Source organism: Canis lupus, chromosome 32 (assembly GCF_003254725.2).
Source record: "Canis lupus dingo isolate Sandy chromosome 32, ASM325472v2, whole genome shotgun sequence".
NCBI lineage: Eukaryota > Metazoa > Chordata > Mammalia > Carnivora > Canidae > Canis > Canis lupus.
The window spans coordinates 32,859,153-32,880,415 of NC_064274.1; positions in this window are offsets into that span (position 1 = coordinate 32,859,153).

A 21,263-nucleotide genomic window follows, 5' to 3' on the forward strand; every position below is an offset into this window, starting at 1 on the left:
TGTAGTAATTTATTGTATGTCTGATCTTTAACAACATTTTGAGAATAAATATTTCTTTTTTTTTCTTTTTAAATATCTTATTTATTTATTCATGAGAGACACAAAGAGAGAGGGGAGCAGAGACATAGGCAGCAGAGAAGCAGGCTCCGGGCAAGGAACCCGATGTGGGACTTGATCCTGGTTCCTGGGATCAGGCCCTGAGCCAAATGCAGACGTTCAACCACTGAGCCATGCAGCCATCCCAAGAATAAATATTTCTCTGTGAAAGTTGAGCCAGTATAGGTAAAGATGTTCTAACTGGAAAAAAAATACTAAAAACTTTTTTAAAAATTGAAATATTATGAAAATTTTATAGGAGAAATTTGGTGTTTTCTGTGTCATGATTTCAATTCTCTTTTCACATAATTAATACTTATCCCTAAAGATTCCTTTTCTTAGATGTTCTAAATGTTTACCCTGAATTCAGAGGGCATGTTGGCAGGATTCCTCTCTTATTTTGTAAGTACTGTAGTACTGTCTCCTAATGATTGCACCAGGGTGAGGAGTGGGTGTGGAGGGTAGTGGCAATAGCGATAAAGTCCAATATTTTAAAATGAAAATCAGGAAAAAATTAGAACAAGTACAGACATTTTGCTTTCAGTGGTTTGGAGATGCCATTAGAACTAGTAGATCTATTCATCCTATTGGCTTGTTAAAATTAGTATGAATACCTGCTTTAATTTTTTCACATTCAATCCAACCTGTATCAGATCAAACTGACATGATTGTTTAGTATTTTTCATATAGTTGTCACAATAAATCATTCCAGCATCCTCTTGAATCAGTCAAATTCAAAAGACTAGGTCTATATAAGACTTTGGTATGTGTATATTGTTGGTATGAACTGTAGTAAATATATTTTAAAATTGTTTATGCAACTTAGTATGGTGTGCTGCATCATTTGTGTAGAAAAGTTGTTCAAGAGCTATTTTTAAATGGCCAGTGAACATACTTTATAAGTAGCCTATAGGAATCGGTTCTGTTCTGCCTCAACATAAAGAGGAGATTATTATAATGGTGTATTCTTATAGATCATTCTGTCCTGGTACTTTGATGTGGCTGCATGCCACAAGTCTGTGCATTGCTAGATTACACAGCATGTAATGAGGATGTGTGTCTGTGACAGACTTAAGGCAAACTTGTCACACTCAGAGTTGTGATAGTTCTTCTAAGTCTCATGAAGAAAATTGGTATGCCTTTCAATATGGTTGTCAGCTTCCCACCTTCTGTAGAAAGTCAAGATTACTGCTCTATCCTAATTATAATGTTTATCCCGTGTGGTATAACATGAGAAAGATTAAGGAAAGTCATGTAGGTAACTCTTCTTCCACCCATTTCAGAAGCTACTGTATAGAAGTCTGCAGATTCAGTAGGATAAAATATATTCACTCCTAAGCTTTATCTGCAGATCAGTTTTGTTTTTGTTTTTGTTTTTGGTATGTGTTTCAGGGTAATATGGTTGTTTCATGATTTGGGGAATGTAAGTCTGATATCAGAGTAGAATTTACATTTCAGAGTTTACGCTCTACCAAAGGGATTTGATTTTCTCAATACAAGTACAGAACAAGATGAAACATGTGACAGGAGCAAAATAAAATATAGGGATAAAATTCTTTTTGAGAATTTTTTATATGTACTTTGAGAATTCAGAAATTGGCAGCATTTTTCCTTATAGTTTATGATTTATAGTAGTGACTATGAAAAACCTTACTATGAATTACTAATTTGTTTTCATTATTTTAGACTCTTGAAAACCACAGTTTGAGTAGCATTGGTAAAGTGTTGGTAAGTAACACATTAAGTAACTCTTACTCTGAGACTCAGAATAAGTCTGTTTACTGAGGTTTTAGGATGAGTGCTGACTAGGTTTTCATCTGAATTGCTCAGCTAGTCAGGATATAGTGCTAACCTAGCCACTGACATTCTATACAAGCTAAGTATCTTCATTTAGTCTCAAAGGCATAGACTTCATTCTTAACCTCAGAGAGTAACTGATCAAAGGGAGGCAGGGCAGGAGAATACTGTTAGATGTATACAAACCTGAACCTATTACTCCCAAAAAACATACTTAAAAAAAATGGACATTCTGTAGGCACATATTATATGTCAAGATTACCTCTAATTACTTATTTCCTCAATATGAAAAAGAATTCTAATCCTTTTCCAGAAGGTCCATGAGGAGTAACAACAGTAGTATAAGTAAAATGGAAGTCCTCTATGGCTTTATGATGAAGTGAACCTAATTCAAACTTATTTGAATAAATTATGCTTTTTCCAATAAGCTGAACAGTTTATAGAAAACTTCATTAGGGAAAATATTATACCTTATTGAAACATTTTATTATAATAATACTACTAATAACAATAGGAACATTTTTCAATATTAAGAAGAAATAATTAATATATATTGAGATCTTACTATGCACTACCCATTGTGCTAAGAGTTCTACATATATTATCTCATTTTATCTGCACAAGAATTCAATGAGTTGGTGCTATATATATTATCAGGAGGTGACTAATGTCGAGAGGGATTGAAAAACTTCCCTGATTGAATCCATATAGCTACTAAATGATGGACCCAAGATGTTACTCCAAGTCAAAAAGACCTGCCTCCCTATCTCCAAACCCCTGTGCTATGCTGACAGAGCAACATTTTATTTTTTTATTTTTTAAGATTTTATTTATTTACTCATGAGATAGAGAGAGAGAGAGAGAGAGGCAGAGACACAGGCAGAGAGAGAAGCAGGTTCCATGCAGGGACCCCGATGTGGGAATCGATCCTGGGACTCCAGGACCACGCCCTGGGCCAAAGGCAGGCACTAAACCACTGAGCCACCCAGGGATCCCCCAGAGCAACATTTTAAACAATTAAAATAGGATCAAGAATTTAAAAAATAGAGGTTTCTTTATGTTCAAAACCCACCCAATATGCCTTCACTGATTAGTCAGTGAATCCAAAATGCTATTTGGATTGATGTTTTTTCAAATGGAGTTCAAAACAAGTATAAATCCAAATAGGAAAATGTTTTTTTATGTGTAGTCATAGAGTAAAATTATCAGATGCACTCATAATATTCAAGCCAGATATGAGGTCCTGGAACACTGAAGAATGAAGCTTTATATGTTAATATTTCCATCTGCACTTCAACTATTTTTGTCAAATGGCTGATACCCTTAACATAGCCTGTTCAATATAAGGGGGAATTTGTTAGTGAGTTCATGTTGTTTGTCCTAATTCAGAAGGTCACTAATCTATCATGTGCTTCATAATCTCATTACGCAGCAGGGACTTCTTTCCAGTTGTTAAAGAATCAGTAGGAGTGATTGGGCTATTACACAGGGCAATCAGGCATTTGTATACCGGCTCATGTAGGAACATGCACTTTAAAGTGTTTTTTGAGTGGGTAGGAAACGGTTCCATCAGGAAACTATTCCAGATGACCTGACCCCAAGTGGCTTCCATGCCTGATTTGTGAAGATAGATCTTGGTCAATAGCAATAGGTTGACTGTGGTTTGGGAACTTACTCTTATCTTGACAAAATGCCTTGATCAGATAAAAAACTATCATTGCGACAATTTTATGAATAACCCACTGGCCAGAATCCAGTGGAAGAGTGAAGTTTAGCATCTTATTGCTTCTTCCTTATAATAATATTAAGGGATGATTATTTTAAAAAATATTATTTATAATTTATTACATATGAGGAAAGTTGGCTGAATGGAAGTAATTTATCCTTTGCAGAGCAATTAAAAATTTTCATTTTTCAAAAAGGAAATTGGGAGATGCTTTTTGTAGGTTGCCTATATAAAAAAGTCAAGAGTTTGGGAAAAATGATATATACACATAAATAAACATTTGGATTATTCTGGGTTTCAGGTACAATACTATTGGAAATGGATTAGGAACTGGATTTTTAAAAACAATAATTATAACCATACTCTAATTCCTAGTTGCCTGGTGTTTGAAATGTTTTCATTATTGCTGTATCATAGAAAATTTTTATAATAACAACTATCCTTCTAAAAACCTAATGCTGTGTCATATGCAGATTTTAGATTCTTGTCTAAAGTTGGATTATTAATTTAGAAGTCATAAGTTGAATTTCCAGATATTCAAACAGGCTTCCCTCCCCCTGATGTGGATTTGACTGTTTTTCTGTGTGTGTATATCAGGATCTATGAAGGCCATCTCATGTTCTGACAGAAGAGTCAAGGGTTATGTGGAGATTATCCTGGGATAGCCTAATCTATAATCTAAATATTCTATATGTTTCCATTTAATATTTATTTTTTTAAAAAGATTTTATTTATTTGAGAGAGACAAATACAGATAGTGAGAGTGAGCATGAGCAGGGAGGAGAGGGAGAAGCAGACTATGCTCTGAGCAGGGATCCCAACTCCAGGCTCAATCCCAGAACCCTGGGATCATGACCTGAGGCGAAGGCAGACACTAAACTGACTGAGACACTCAGGCACTGCCCCCCATTTAATACGTTAAAATAAAGGTAATGTTTTTGGAATTTTTACTATTTGGAATGGTTTCTCAAATTCGTTTCAAGGTACTCAGTGACCAATGAGTTTGGATAATATTATATTCTTTATATCTGCTGTCTATACAGTGGTTTGTGTACTTCTCTATGAATATATATCACCCTTTTACAGTATCTTTTTTTAACATCCAGAAGAGCCTTATTTTAAGTAGAGATTGTTCAGTACTACATGAATTGCAGAAGTGAACAGTTGTGATAAATTTAATAAATTGAGAATATGTGGTCCAACATGGAACTTCTAAATTATTTTTGATATGAATGATTATATCACAAGGGTGATTGATAGGAAGATACAGTTGGCTACGTCTTTCAACATACTGAATGTTCTGGAATATGAGAAGAATCTTTGGCATCTGTTTCATGGCAACTGTCTAGTACACATTTATTTACTATTTGTTTAGTAGTTTCAAGGCTATATAGCTTAGATATATAAAAATAGGATTAATATCTTGTCTTTTAAAAAGATTTTTATTTATTTGAGAGAGAGAGAGAGTGCATGAGTAGGGAGAGGAGCAGAAGGAGAGGGAGAGGGACAAGCAGACTCCTGGTTGAGTGAGGAGCCCAAGGTGGGGTTGGATCCCAGGACACTGAGATCATGACTTCAGCTGAAGTTAGACACATAAGGAACTGAGCCACCCAGGCACCCCTTGCCTTTCCTTTCTACAGTACAAATTTGATTATTTTCCCTGGGCCTACCATGATGACAAGTAATTATGTCTGTTGGCCCTGAAGTGACCTCAAGGAAATGAGGTGCTTATACCAATTTAGGTAATAGATGACAAGGGTCTGTATTACAGCCGCCTGAAATTCAAGTTCTATAGTGTAATATCTACTTGGAATTGGAAATTCTTAAATTGAATATGAATATATCAGGGGATTTCTGGGTGGTTCAGCAGTTTAGTGCCTGCCTTTGGCCCAGGGTGCGATCCTGGAGTACTGGGATCAAGTCCCGCGTCGGGCTCCCAGCATGGAGCCTGCTTCTCCCTCTGCCTGTATCTCTGCCTCTCTCTCTCTGTGTCTATCATGAAAAAATAAATAAATCTTTAAAAAAAAAGAATATGAATATAACCAGTGGAGTATATATGACCATAAATATATGTATGTGTACATAATAAATCTTTAGATATTGCCAATAATAGCAAAAATGCTACAAAATTTGTCATGTTTCCTAAATGAATTGTATTGGGTTATTATTTAGTAAAAGTTTTCAAATTATACCTGCAGCCAATATTGCAGATAACTTTCATAATAGTCATTATTAAAATTCTGGGAAATGTAGATTTCAGCATTGCTTTCTCAAAAAATATGTTGTAGTACTTGTGTTCACTTTCTTCCATGTATCTAGTGAAAATTTGTATTTCTTTAATGATGCAGATACATCTTTTCTCAGTGAAAAATGAATTGCTTTCTGTTACAATCAAGAGGCATTGTTTTTGTGTGGCTGCTTTCTCAGTTGGGAGAGGATGAAAAAGATCAAATAGACTGATAAGTAGAATCTAAATCTATGATATTAATTGCAGATTACTTTTGTCGGCTGGCAGTGGTAGGTAGGTACTTTTTATAATTTAAAAAATGTATAATTTGGGACGCCTGGGTGGCTCAACGGTTGAGCATCTACCTTCAGCCCAGGGCGTGATCCCAGGGTCTGGGATCAACTCCCGCATCAGGCTCCTTGTGGGGAACCTGCATCTTGTTCTGCCTATGACTGCCTCTCTCTCTGTGCGTCTCTCATGGACAAATAAATAAAATCTTTAAAAAATTTATAATTTAAGAAATTTTTGAAAATTAACAGCATTTGTGGAAGTCAAAGAGCTGAATTATGGGAAGTGGTATTTTGGCTCATATTATAAAATATTTCAACTTTTTTAAAATTATGAAACTGAACTCCATGTAAATACAAAAGTAAGACTGAAAAATAAATTTCAGAGCTATCTTGAGTAGACATTGTGTTAAATTGAATTTTTTAGATTGCAAAGGGAAAAATACTTTTCTGTTTCTTTATTTCATTTGCTGGCAATTTACTTACAGGAAGCTCACCCCTCAAATGATTTTAATGTAATGTTTTATTTTGGGGTTGATCTAAAACATTAAACTGAAACTTGAGTTTTTCATAAACACACACACACACACACTTTTTTTCCAGTAGATATATACAAATGCCTTTCTTCCTATGGAAAATTATTTTTGGAGTTTATAGTAATACTGTCCAATTGAAACTGTGTTGCTTTTAGGTGTTAAAGATCTATATTACTTATTATAACCAAAATTTGTCTCATTAATTCTTTAGGGACATGAGGTACTTTAGAACTTGGTTATGACATAGCTGTATTGTTCTGTGAGTCTCACAGGAGAAAAAGGTCCCTTCTACCTACCTCATCATCTCTCTGTACAGATTAAGTTCCCTCAAGAATACTCTGTGTGGTTTATCATCATGATGATGGGATTTTGTGCCTGATTTAGTAATGTTTCCCTTAGGCAGGTGCCAATTGTTCTGTGAGCATATACATAACAGCAGGTGGTACCAGTCAGAATTCAGCTAGGATTAAGGAGGAGTTAACAGTGTTACTTCAGCCACTGTCTGTTTTTTTCCATGATTGAAAAGCCCCATCTCCCCACTTGCCATCCTGTTTTACCCACTTATCTCTCTCTCTCAGAGCTCAATCTGTGGTGCTGTGTCTTGCCACAGAGTACCAGTCCTCTTCATCTTTCCCCTCCACTTTGAGAAAATCTAAACTATTGTGAAAATTGTAGCCTTGTATGTTTCTTCAAAAAGTTAATTTTTGGGATTGAAGCTGTGAATTGACAATTATTTCCTTGTGCATCTGTAAAATGTCTAACAAATAAAAAATGTTTGAACCAAACTTTAAACGAGCTACAATACTTCTCGAATTTTACAGAAACATATCAATTATGTCACTTATCCTATGTGTATAATAAAGGTAATGATTATTTTGCTATTGCAGTTGATATTAATATATGAGTGTGCTTTCTCTTGTGTAAGAGAATGTGTATGCATACAGGTGACTTTAATATTTGATTAATACTCATTTTCTGGGACGCCTGGGTGGCTCAGTGGTTGAGTGTCTGCCTCTGGCTCAGGGCATGATTCTGCAGTCCTGGGATCAAGTCCCACATTGGGCTCCCTGTGAGGAGTCTGCCTCTCCCTCTGCCTGTGTCTCTGCCTCTCTCTGTGTGTCTCTCATGAATGAATAAATAAATTTAAAAAAAATACTCATTTTCTTTTAAGGTAATACAGGTAGTCTGGGGCAGAGGACATTGGCAGAAGAGGGTGGGGAGCCAAAAGAGTCCTTGGCTTTGTGCAGGAGAGAAATCAAGCAAAGTGGAGAAAGTAAAAACAGTTTATTGAATAGTGTGAGTGACAGAGAATAGCAGGCAGAGCATCAAGGAGACTTGGAAAGGAAAGGAGAATGAATCCTGTGATTGTTTGTGGTTGGGGATTTATACTGGAAAGGGATCTAGAGTACGTGTGTGTTCCTTCAGGAATCCAGGATAGGGTCTGATCAAAGGCGAGTGTCATGTAAACAATAGGTATTATTCTGGAAATTATTGAAGGTAGGGGTACTGATGCCTGCATCCGCAGAGGTTTGTTTGAGGCTAATGTCCTGGAATATGTTTGGGATTTGGCTCTTCTTCAATGTTATTAGGTGTCTGGGGCCTAGGACAAAACTCAGAGAATGATTACCTTGAAGTGGGAACAGTTTCTTTGGCTTCTTCAGAGGCAAAATACAGACATATGTAAACGGATCCTAACAGAAGAACAGCAGAGATAGAGAGCCTTTCTAAAATGGAGTTCCTTCAGCTTCCCTCCTCAAGAACATAGACTGTTAGAGCTGCAAGTGGCTTAAAGTAGAGCTGAAATTAGCTTTAAATTTCCAAATTCAAATGTCTTATTTTATATGAGGAAACTGAGACCCAGAGAAGCGAAGCACGTTGGCCGGAAACATGTAAGTTGTTACATGAGCCTACACTTTACATCCCTTGACTCCTAGTGACCTTTTTATTGCTTAGAGATCATCCTAAAGAGCAATCAAAGCCTTGCAGCAAGAAAAAAAATTAAGTGTTGTGTTTGAGAGGTACAGCATTAGAAATAGCCCTAATCTGCTGAATGAAGGAGACGTGGACCAGGTTGACAATGAGCACAAGCTATGTTTCTAACACCAGGTGAGGTACCAAGTTTTTATTTGCAAGGTCATTATGCAAAAGCTAACTTCTTCATATCTACTAATCAAATGCTTCATGAGAATTACCAAACTAGAACTGTCTTTCAGGTGTGAGTTGGGAAAGGTGAAGTGCTTTGCTGTACTCATTACTCTGGGGTCTCCCTGGGTCCAGGTATAAATTTTATGATATCTTAAAGCCTTCTTAAGTTAGAACTTTAAAGCAAACTAAAAAAGTAGTTGAAATCAAAACACTATAAGGAAACTACCTATGGGTTTATTGAACCATTAATACACATTAGTCTTATAAAAATTCTTGGTTTTACTTAGCCTGTATATATCTTCTGTGTTTAGTCCCTCCTTCCCTCGGTTCATGTTGTTCCCACCCCCGCCCCATACACACACACACACATACACACGCACGCATTTAGGCTTCTTAAAGTTTTTATAAACTGACTGCAGGGGCCACTGGACTCTTTCTGTAAGCACTAGTAGTTCAGTTACTATGGTACTCTTATTAGGAAGGGTTCTTCATTACTGGTGGGAGTGCCCTTTATTCATCTATGTACTTACTTATTCTTCACTCAGCACACATTTATTGAATGCCTCTTAATTGCTGGACACTGCTGTGCAAAATATGAAATAAAATGAGGGAGACATCTTCCTTGCCCTCAGTTAAAGAGAATTACTCAAGGAATATGTCCCCTTCATTAAAAGATCATTTTTTTAAAGTTCATTTATTTAAGTAACCTCTACACCTAACACAGAGTTTGAACTCATAACTCTGAGATCAAGAGTCACACACTCTTCCAACTGAGCCAGCCAGGTGCCCTAAATGCATAATTGTTAGATGATAACTGCAGTGATGGGAATATACAGAGCCTACTATAGAAGCACAGAATATAGCTTACTATAAAAACACAGAAGTAGGCCCCTGTAAGGAAGAGGAGGAGGTCAGGCAAGAACTCTGCAAGTTGTAGTGACCGAACCACTATAGGCTATGATGATTGAGTTGAGCTTTAAAAGATAAATAGGAGTGAAACCAGGCACAGGGGTGTCAGAAGATACAACCTTAGCCATGTTATGGTGGTGAGAACCAGGCTGCACACCCAAGGAGGAAGGGCATAATGGGGTACATGGTACATGGGCATGGGGTCTGAACCTGGGCCACATGTTCTGACATGTTCAAAGTGTGAAAGTAACTTACTTCTCTGCACCTGTTTCTTCATCTATAAAATCTGAGGTAATTGCAGGACTTGCCTAACAGGGTTTCTGTGAAAATTATGTGAATTAATGTATATAAATTCTTAGAGTAGGACTTGGCAATAATGAACACCATGTAAACTTTTTGTCACTAAATTATAAAGTGAAAATTAAGTAAGATTTATGATAAATGAGCCTAAAGACGTAGGCAAGAGTAAGAATGTTGTATCTCATGTTAATGAGCTTGGACTATATGCTGGGTAGCTAAAGAGGAGACTTTGAAAGGCTCTAAGCAGTAGGACACCATGGCCAGATTATCTTTTTCATTATTGTGGAGACTTCAGAGAATGGGAAAGTCTAGAGGCAGATTTTATTTAGGGAGCTATAATGCTAGGGAGATAGGGAATGAATTGAGAGGTAGTACAGTAGGTGTGGCAAGGAAGAGATAGATAAAGACAAATTAACCTGAATAGGCCATTGAGTGCACATAGGGATGAGGTGGATTGGGGAAAAGTAAGTAAAAAATGTCTCCTAGATGTCCAACTGTGGTGATTTGGTAGCTGGTGGTACCAAGAACTAAATAGCCAATAGTAAAGGAGGAACAGGTTCAGAGGGAAAGGTACTGGGTTCTGATTTTCACATGTAGGGTCTGAGGTTCCTGTGGGACATGCAGGTAGAAAAGTCTAGTAAGCATTTGAAGTATGACAGTTGGAAGAAAGGTCAGGATGCATATAATTTTGGGAACCATCAGCAAGGTGAGGTTGAAATCATAAGACATAATGAAATCACTCATCAGTGGAGGACAGGGTTTTGGTGTGACACCTGTATTTACAGGGAAGACTAAGAAAGAGGTTTACAGGAGAGAGACAATGAAAAGAGATAGAAGAGCTCCTAGGAAAACCAGGAGAGAGAACATGTCCTTTTTTTTTTGCCTCTAGGTATGATTTCTTCACATATGAATGCCAGGCTTAGATTCTAACAGATGTTTCTCTAAGGCTGCACTTTATAAATCAAAGCCTCAAAACATGTTTCTAGATTGCCTGGTTTGCCATCACTCCACCTAGGCTGCATGGCCACAGTGAAAATAAGTTAACTGGTCACATCTTTCTGTCTGGTTAGGTTGACCATACTTGCACTCCTTTTATTCTGGTTACACGATAACTGTATCTCTGGGGCCACTCAGTGATGCCAGTTGCTTTTTAAGCATGTTGTTATGAGTGCATCGCATTTCTGGGGGCAAATACAAATTTAAGAGATCATATGGGCAACTATTCCTAAAGAAAATCAAATCATCCCTGTCACATTCTTATTTCTTTTTCCTCTTTTCTCCTGGGTGTTGGAAAGATGTGAACTTTATAACCACATTTTATAAACAAAACAAATCTGCCAATGATTGCCTATGAGTAGCAGATAAAAGTTTTTAAGTTTTCTCTGCCCTTATGGGTGAATTTCACCCATACAATGAAAAAATTGTAAAGTTATAAAAAATTGAGGCAATTAGTTATGTCTATACTGGATAGTTGTATATAAGTGATGCTGGAGGGGTGCCTGGGTGACTCAGTGGTTGAGCATCTGCTTTCAACTCAGGTCCTGATCCCAGGATCCAGGATCAAGTTCTGCATTGGGCTCCCCGTAGGGAGCCTGCTTCTCCCTCTGCCTGTGTCTCTGCCTTTCTCTGTGTCTCTCATGAATAAATAAATAAAATCTTAAAAAAAAAAAAGAAAATGATGCTGGAAATTATTATAATATTTACTTTGTTATTTTTAAACAGTTTGCATACTGGACATCCCTGGCAGTCCTTTAAATTTATTTTACCTTTGCACCTACCATTTGATATATTCTGAATGTAACATAAATAGGCTTCTCATAAAAGCAGTGGAGAAATTTGGAACACCTGGGTATCTCAGTTGGTTAAGTTTCTGACTCTTGATCTCAGCTCAGGTCTTGATCTCAGGATTGCGAGTTCAAGCCCCATGTTGGGCTCCATGCTGGGCATAGAGCCTACTAAAAAGAAGAACAAACAAAAAGCTTTGGAAAATTTCAACTAACGATGTAATATGAAAAAAATAAAAATAAATAACATCTAGAAATAATATTATTTCTTATATATATAAGTATATAGTATTATTTTAGTAATGAATTTAAAAAGTGCCTTGTGAAATTTCTAAATGTACTTTCCAGATTTCAGATAGAGAATTTGATATCACTTGAAGATAAAGAGAATGATCAGAAATGGATCATATGATTCTATATTTGGATATTTGTTTTTTTTTAAATATTTGTATTACAGTGAGAATAATGACATGAGAAGAGTAAAAAAATTGTAGACAATTTGATAATAAACAAATAATAAACTACCACTTTAGGTTTAAGGAACCCTAAAAAAGTATAAAGTTAAGTAAAGGATTTCAGACTCCACGGATTAAGAATATTGGAAATGAAATTTGGAGTCTTGAAAGTATTGAGTGATGTAAGCAGATCGCAGAAGAGAATGTAACACCAGGAGTGAGAAACTGCTGCCGGGGCATGTAATCACAAGCAGAGAATGAGCAAGGTCAGTGAGAAACAAAGAAAAGAACATTTATGCCCTAATTAGCCAGCAATTTGTTATAAAACAGCCTTGCCACCTGGAGAGCAGAATTAAAAAATTTATTGGCACAAACCATCAAAAGAGCCAAATGAGAGCAGGCCGTCTTCCAGGTCCTCAGCACTGACTACAGTGGACAATTGGCAACAGCGACACACATCTCGAAGTCTGAGTGAGAAGAAAGCGTGCTTTAGTAGAGTGAGACATAATACAATCAAAGATTAATACAACCAAAGTTCATGAGACCTATATATTGCAATTAGTTCAATAATGAATTTGGCCTTTGCACAACTACATGATACTCTAAACTGGGTGTTTTGCTGCCACGTGAGACTATATAGGACAAGGAGAGAGCTGCCCATCTCTTTATTGCATCATCCTTTATGCTACACTTTTCCATTGAGAGGTAATGTTTCCCTTTAGCTTTGCATCCATGTGTGACTCACTGTTCTTTCTTATGTTGAATATCCGGTGTATTTCTCTAACTCATCACTCCTACCTTTAGCACTATTCATTCATTCTCTAGCCCCCTACAAGGACTGCATGAGACTCTTCTATCTGTAATGCTCCTTCCAGAGTTGTCTCTTCTGCTTGACTCCTCCCTTTCATCTTGTGTTCTAGGCATGGGTACTTACTAGCGTTAGGTCATGCTGCTACCTGATACTATCTCCCTCTGTGTTGACACTTGACCAGAACAATCTGACCTGATCTAACCCTACTCATCCCAAGCCCCATTGGATGCCCTGGTCAACACTGTCACTTCATTCATGTGCTGAGAGTCAGTCCACATTTCAATCTTTACACCACTTGTCTCTTTTGTCCCTGACCGTGGGTGGACACTGCAGAGAACTGGCACACAAATTCTCCGCTCCATGCTTTTCTGCTCAGAGAGACTACATCTTTATCCTCCAAATTAAAGTGTAGATCCCTTTGTTCATTTCCCTTCTCTTGGTATGCTTTTTCTCCTGGACAAAGTTGATCGGCTCTATTCCTGGAATGCCAACTTTGTCACTCTATCATTTAAAAACTCTTGGCATCGCTAAAGTCATGAAACTATGAGTCCTAACCAGAAGGTTAGTGATGATTCTCCCAGCACATGATTACGTGGCATCTTTTACTCTGAGATTAATCAGTATAAATGGCATTGTCCCATGTTTTAATTTTTTCTTCTAATTGAGTGACCTTAGTGACTCTGAGTTTGAATCCCAACAAAAATGTACTTACTTTAATTTCCTGGTTTGGGCACATCAGATAAACAGTAAATTCACTGGAAGACAAAGTATCCATTTACCCTAAGAGTCCATCAGTACAATTTAGGAGCCAACCAATCAAACACTCTTAGTATTTTCTTTTTAGAGAGATTTTATTTTTATTTTTTTAAGATTTTATTTATTTATTCATAGAGACACAGAGAGAGAGAGAGAGAGAGAGGGAGGCAGAGACACAGGCAGAGGGAGAAGCAGGCTCCATGCAGAGAGCCCGACATGGGACTCGATCCAGGGTCTCCAGGATCACGCCCTGGGCTGCAGGCGGCGCTAAACCGCTGCGCCACTGGGGCTGCCCGAGAGATTTTATTTTTAAGTAACCTCTGCACCCAGTGTGAGGCTTGAACTCACAACCCTGAGATCAAGAGTTGCACGCTCCAATGACTAAGCCAGCCAGGCATCCCTCAAACACTCTTTTTTGTCCTCAGGTAGTAATCATTCCTGCTCAACCAGACTCCTCTACCTTTCTTTCCATAGAGATCCTGTAACCGCATTCCCTTGTGTAACTTTCCTGATTTTACTTACTGCTGCCATTGAATGCACTGTCTTTTAAAAACCCTTAAACACTAATTAAATTAATTTATGGAGTATGTCATTACCATCCCCTTCTGCCTTGATCTTTTCTATCCGAGACAATAAGCCCCTGGGACGTTTGAAATGCTTATGTTTAGTTGCTTAGTAAATCCTTAGTACCCATCATAACATTAGATTTTGATGACAGTAATGGTGATGGATAAAGGAGGCTATCACACCCCAGAGAAGTTATGAGCCAAGAATGTCTAGTTAGATTTATTTAGAAAGAAGTAACGGACAGGATGAAGCAGTAAGAATAAGATTGGGTTCATTTTAAATTGAGATGACAACCATCCCATAGTCCTAAAATAATGACTGCTTCTCTTGTATATTGTACATATCTAAATTGCCTCACATTTATTTAAAAAACAAAGCCTTAAATGAAATAGCAGCTGACAGAAGCTTAGGCCTTATGTCTTTTCTGTCAGATTTGGGACAAGGACTGGCAGAGAGCATGGTTTCAAAGTCAGTCAGCTGACAATAGTAAGCTAGATAATAAATCGCAATTAGAGTTCACTGTGATAAAGGTTATGATACGTATTTCTTTTTAATATTTTATTTATTTATTCATGAGAGACACACACACACACAGAGAGAGAGAGAGAGAGAGAGGCAGAGACACAAGTAGAGGGAGAAGCAGGCTCCATGCAGGGAGACTGATGAGGGACCTGATCCTGGGACTCCAGATCACCCGTGGGCCAAAGGCAGACGCTCTACCACCAAGCCACCCAGATGTCCCATGATACGTATTTTTCAAGAGTGGTACAGAGAGGGGCACCTGGCCGGCACAGTCAGTAGAGCATGTGACTCTTGATCTTGGGGTCGTAAGTTCAAGCCCCAGTTGGGGATAGAGTTTACCTTAAAAAAAAAAAAAAAAAGAGTGGTACAGAAATTCACAGTATGGCTCCCTCCTCAGACGAAGGGAAAGGCAGGGCTTCATAAAAATTTCCATGGATTTCACACCTTTGTCTTACCTGGACTCTAACCTACGTTGGCTACCAAGATGACTCTTCCCAGACTTAATTCAAATCTACCTTCTCCTTAAGCCAGATTTCCTTGTTGCTTGATCAACTAATATATTCCCTCTTTCCTACTTAGGGTTTTCTTAACCCTGGTGGGATTCATTACTTCCTTTTAGTTGTCAAAATCACTTTCTAGTTTGGTCTAGGCTTCGATAGCAGTATACCCCATCCCTCCCTGATTTTGAATAAAGTTAACACCGTACAGCCAGAGAGGTCCAACAGAAGGACAAGTACCTTTGGCAAGGCATTGACAGGCTAAACCATGCATTTTACCAGCACGTTTACACTTGCCCTATTAATATAGGTAGAAAAGGACTCTGGCTTCATGATAATCTAAGGGTGACTGGGTATGGAAAAGAAGGCCAATAAAAAACCCTAGCTTTTTCTAATAATATTTACATGCTCAAACCAGCTCCCCTTTTCAGGGCTCATTCAGTCCGGAGGGAAGGATTCAAAGACTCAGTCCCATGGAATCATAAAATTAGCAATCTCAAGCTGCATATACAATTGGATTTCTGGGGGGAAACTGTGTTTCCAGTGCTACAGAGTTCTGGTGCCGGTCCCTTCCAATGTTCAAATCATTTTACAGGACTCTTTGTGATATCCAAATAACAAGCATGAGATATCCTCAGGATTCAAAGATACCAGTGACTATTTTCTTAGAGTTGAGTTGTGCAGGGAAGTTGTGGGAGCTGTTTAGGCAATAACAATGCCCATGTGATACTCAACCAAAATAGAAGTGCAAGATAGTACCTTGATGACTTCTTTGATTTTCTTATTTTTTCCCCTAAAATAAATTGTTCCTTCAAAGAAAGGTTTTTTTTTTTTTTTTCTGTCCTGCCTTTCCAGCATCTAAAACATGGGTTTAGACTTTTTATTGGGTGCTATAATTGTAGATATCAGAGTGTCTTTACTCAAACTATTTCTAGATAGGATTTATGACAATTATATCTTGCTGTTAGTAGACCTATCTTCTCAACTGTCACAGAGATTGTGTCTTTTAATTCTTAGTTTTGCACAATGCGTGGCACATAAATGTGGCTCAGTTAATTTATTTTTTAAATAATGAGTCAATAGACTAATTATTGGTTCAATATATACAATTTAGATATCTACTAAATGAAACTGAAGAATACCATAATAGATATATCTGGATAATGCATCCAAAGCAATGCAGTATACCTGGATCATCTGTGTAATTCAAATGAAACTAGATCTCAACCTGAATTATTTAAATAATTCCTCTGCAGAAGACTATAGGCTGGGGTAGAACAAAGCAAGGAGAATGGCATTCTTTCCTACAGTCAGCTTTTGAAACACCCGACTCTCTTGTTACCATGGCAAGAAAGTCTCCTGGGTGCATTGCCAGGAGGTTCTCCCTTAGAAATTGAAAAGACGAAAGAAATGAAGGGAAAGAAGCAACCTATTGCTGTATTTTCTGAAAACAGCCTGACTCCTGCTGATCATCGACTGCTGCCATGCCATGGAAACACCTCATCCAATGGTGCCCAGGCCGCCTCTACTCAGCATGCTGGAAGCTAGTGATTAATTTTGTTTGACAGCAGCAAAAAGTGTGTCCTACCTTGGATGCCAGCTGATTATTTCCAGTATGGTTGCTGCTGAAAATTCCATTAATGATTTGCAATAGCTATTCAACTTGAAGAGAGAAAAGTGCTTTCCTGAAAAAAAGAAAAGTAAAATGGACCTAGTCTTAAGGAAAATCCTAATCTACAGAGTGAATATTTGATGGCAGAGGAATTGAGGAATATGTTGGTAACTTCGAAGGTTTTTTTTGTTTTTGTTTCGTTTTTGTTTTTGTTTTTGCACAAAAGGATTGGTCTGTTAATGTCAATGTATCACTAAAGAATGTGTTGTGAAAATAATAAAAAATTTTGATTGATGTGCTTTCCTTTTCTTTCCAGTATTCAAATATGACAAATTCTCATGTGCGACTTGTGTGTATTTATTAAGTGCCTACAATGTTCAAGACCCTCAGTAGAATTTATTGAGTTGAATTGAGAGTACTATTATAAGTATTTGCAAATAAGACCTAGTGCAAGCCCTTGGAGAGCCGCCCTCTAAGACAGTGATTCTCAACTGGGGCTGCACATTAGAATCCCCATAAAAGACTTAAAAAAATATTCTCTCACTCCTCAGAGAGTTTGATTTAACTCATCCAGTGTGAGGCTTGTGGCCTCAGTCTTTTTTTGTTTGTCTCCTCATGTCCATAACATGCAACCAGATTTGAGAATGAATAACTGATGTAAAAGGTAATACATGGCCAGGTCTCGGTCTATGGACAAGGGACATTGTTTTTAATCATTTGTCTATTTGAAAAGTATAAATATTTTAAAGACTGGAGTTATCAAGAGCAGCAGAGATAGGCATCCAGGATGAGCATCAAACACAAAACTAAATTTGAGCCAATTCTGTGAACACTGGATAACTAACGAATGATTGCTATTATGGAAGTTACGGTGGATTTGTAACTTTAGCTAGCTAGCAAGAACTCAAATACATTTACGAAATGGTGGGATATTTCAGTAGTTTTTTTTTTTTTTTTTCACACTCCCAAAACAACAGTGTTGAAAGTACCTAATATATGATGGAGCAGACATAGATTTACAAATGTACTTTAGGGGGGATCCCTGGGTGGCTCAGCGGTTTGGTGCCTGCCTTAGGCCCAGGCTGTGATCCTGGAGTCCTGGGATCAAGTACCACTTCGGGCTTCCTGCATGGAGCCTGCTTCTCCCTCTGCCTGTGTCTCTCCCTCTCTCTCTCTGTCTCTCATGAATAAATAAATAAAATCTTAAAAAAATTAAAAAAAAAGTACTTTAGTATCTTGCAATTGAAAGTATGTGGTCCACAGATCATCAGCATTGGGATCATCTGTAGTTTGTTAGAATGTAGAATCTTGGGTTCTACTCCAGACCTAATGAATCAAAATCTGCGTTTAAAAAAGATTTTTATATGGACACTAAAGTCTGAGAAACACTACTTTAGTATCTAAATTACTATTACATAATTAGCCATAATCAGTTGGGGGAAGCAGAGACATAGATATATATTTTAATGGATTAAATTTCTATTGGACTGTGTGAACAATGAATAGTATTGACAGGCAACAGTCTCATTTAATCAGTTAGCTTTTTATATTCGTCATACTATATATCTCCATGTAATAATTTATTTAAGTGTGATGAACACATTGAAATTCCCATGACTTTGTCTTGGTATTCCTCTACAGTTCCAATCTCCGTGTCTTGAATAAGGATCTTTTCACTTTAGACGTTGGCAATATTTCCTGTGCTTTTCAAATGAATGTCCTCAAAATCACCTCTGAAAAGCAATTTTATTCTAAGATGTTGTCTCCCTGCCATCCCACTGCACATGGGTTTGGGTGGCATATGGCAGATGGGAAAGAAAGGGAAGGGGCTGGAAAACTCTATCCATGGAAACATGGATGCCAGAGTAAACCTGCGGCACACAGGAAAAGGGTCTAGCTTGGGTGCTTACCCATTATTTACCTCGTTAATCTGAATTAAACAACTGTAAATAGTGATTCAGAGAACTTTTGCAAAATAGCAGAATATTTTATGGATGGCTATTTCCCAACAGTGCCTCTGATTCAAGAAAAGACAGTGTATTTACCAATAATTGTGAAAATATTTCTTTTCCCAAATAGTATTAATTTAGTGATCTAGTGAAATACCTTTAGGTTGATATTTAGCAACAAGAGCTATAATATGCTTTATTTTTTTTAAGATTTTATTTATTTATGAGAAACAGAGAGAGAGTGAGAGAGAGAGAGAGAGGCAGAGACACAGGCAGAGGGAGAAGCAGGCTCCATGCAAGGATCACGCCCTGGGCCAAAGGCAGGTGCTAAACCACTGAGCCACCCAGGGATTCCCCCTGTAATATGCTTTAGTTAGCAGAAATTATCTGCCTTTCTTGAACTTCAGTGTGCAAAAGAAGATCTGAGAATGTTGATCAGAAAAGATTCCAAACCCTACTGAGATTCTGATTCAGTAACTTGGAGAAAGGCTCAGGAATCTGCACTGAAATAAGCATCCCAGGAAATTCTGTTGTTGGTGCTAAGAATATCACATTTTGAAAAGACATTGCTCTAAGGCATTATGTTCTTAGAAATTGCTAACTTTCCTCCAATATCAGTATTATTTAAATCCCAATTGCTAGTCTATTACCAAGCCTAGTAAATTGTAGATTGATCCACTTAATCAGGCAAGCTTTCTGAAGGAGATATTAGAAAATGATTTTGTATTCACTGTAGGATTTCATATTCTAAGCATTGAAATATGCAATCCATTATATTTAATTATTGATCGTGTTGCATTTTTCTAGGAAATAAGTCAGGTTTTTTTTTTTTTTTTTTTTTTTTTTTTTTTTACAAGAAACCTATAAATTAATATCTGACTTTACTGGTGCTGGGAAGTTGGGTTTTTTTTTGTTTGTTTGTTTTTGTTTTTTGTTTTTGTTTTTCTTAGTTACTTACCATTATAGGAGGAAAGGAAGAAGGAAGGGAGGGAGGTGAGAGGGAAGGATAAAAAGAAAATAAGTGATGTGTATTGTGAGGTGCTTCAGTGGACTGAGAAATATTAGAAGACAATTGTCCTGTTGTAAATCTGCTACATGGATCAATGTCAGGAACTTTTAATTTTGGAAGAGTGTGGAGTTTGTACCATTTCTCATGCTCAGTTTAGCAGTGTATATTTGCAATTATGACTAGCCAATGACTTCATTTCATTCCCATGTAAAATGGAGCTAAGAGAATTTCTAATATATGTGGAGATATAGAAATTTAAATATTGAGGTTGACAAATTTGAGATCTATCTGACAAATAAGGGAGAAAAATATTATTGACTTTTGTTACTTACATTTGAAGATTTATGGTATGACCAAAAGATGATTAAATATCCTTTATGTTTCATATTACTTTATCTCTTGTTCCTAACTTTATGTTGCATCAAACAACAGCACTAAGTGTTTGCAACATTTTAGACTTTGTTATATTCCACACAGTTTATCTCCAATCGGTCATGCAGGGTTTTGTCATGCATGGGAGGTTGTCAAATCTCATTCTCTATATGTCTTTAAAAATAAAATATATTTTAGAAATATATACTTCTGTATTACCAAAGTAAAACATGGGATGCCTGGGTGGCTCAGTGGTTGAGCATCTGCCTTTGGCTCAGGTTGTGCTTCTGGGGTCCTGGGATCGAATCCCACATTGGGCTCCCCACGGGGAACCTGCTTCTTCCTCTGCCTGTATCTCTGCCTCTCTCTACATGTCTCTCTTGAGTAAATAAATAAAATCTTAAAAAAAATTAAAACATAAATACAAACATAATATTTAAAGTTGAACGTAAAGGATCCTTTTTAATATTATATAATATATATTATATATTTTTTATATTACTGGTGCTTTCTTGAAAACAACTTGTCAGTGTTGCAATAAAAATCATAAAATCTGAAGTATCAGGGATTTTAGTAATTCCCTCACTAGGAATTTGTCTCAGGAAATAATTAGAAACTTGCATGATTTGTATAAGTAGGTATTGTAGCATCATTTATCAATAGCATAATAGATTTGACTATTGACCTGTATAGAAACATGAGTAAACATATCATGGCATATCCATATGAGAGGAAAAGACAGCCATTTAAATTAGTATTTTCCAAAAATAACATACAAAGATTCCCATCATACAATGTAAAGAGAAAAAGAACAGGTATAAGAAAGTTAATTTTGAAAATAAAAAAATATATATATACATTAAAAATTCAGATGGAAACATGTCAAAGTGAAAGTGCAACATTGAT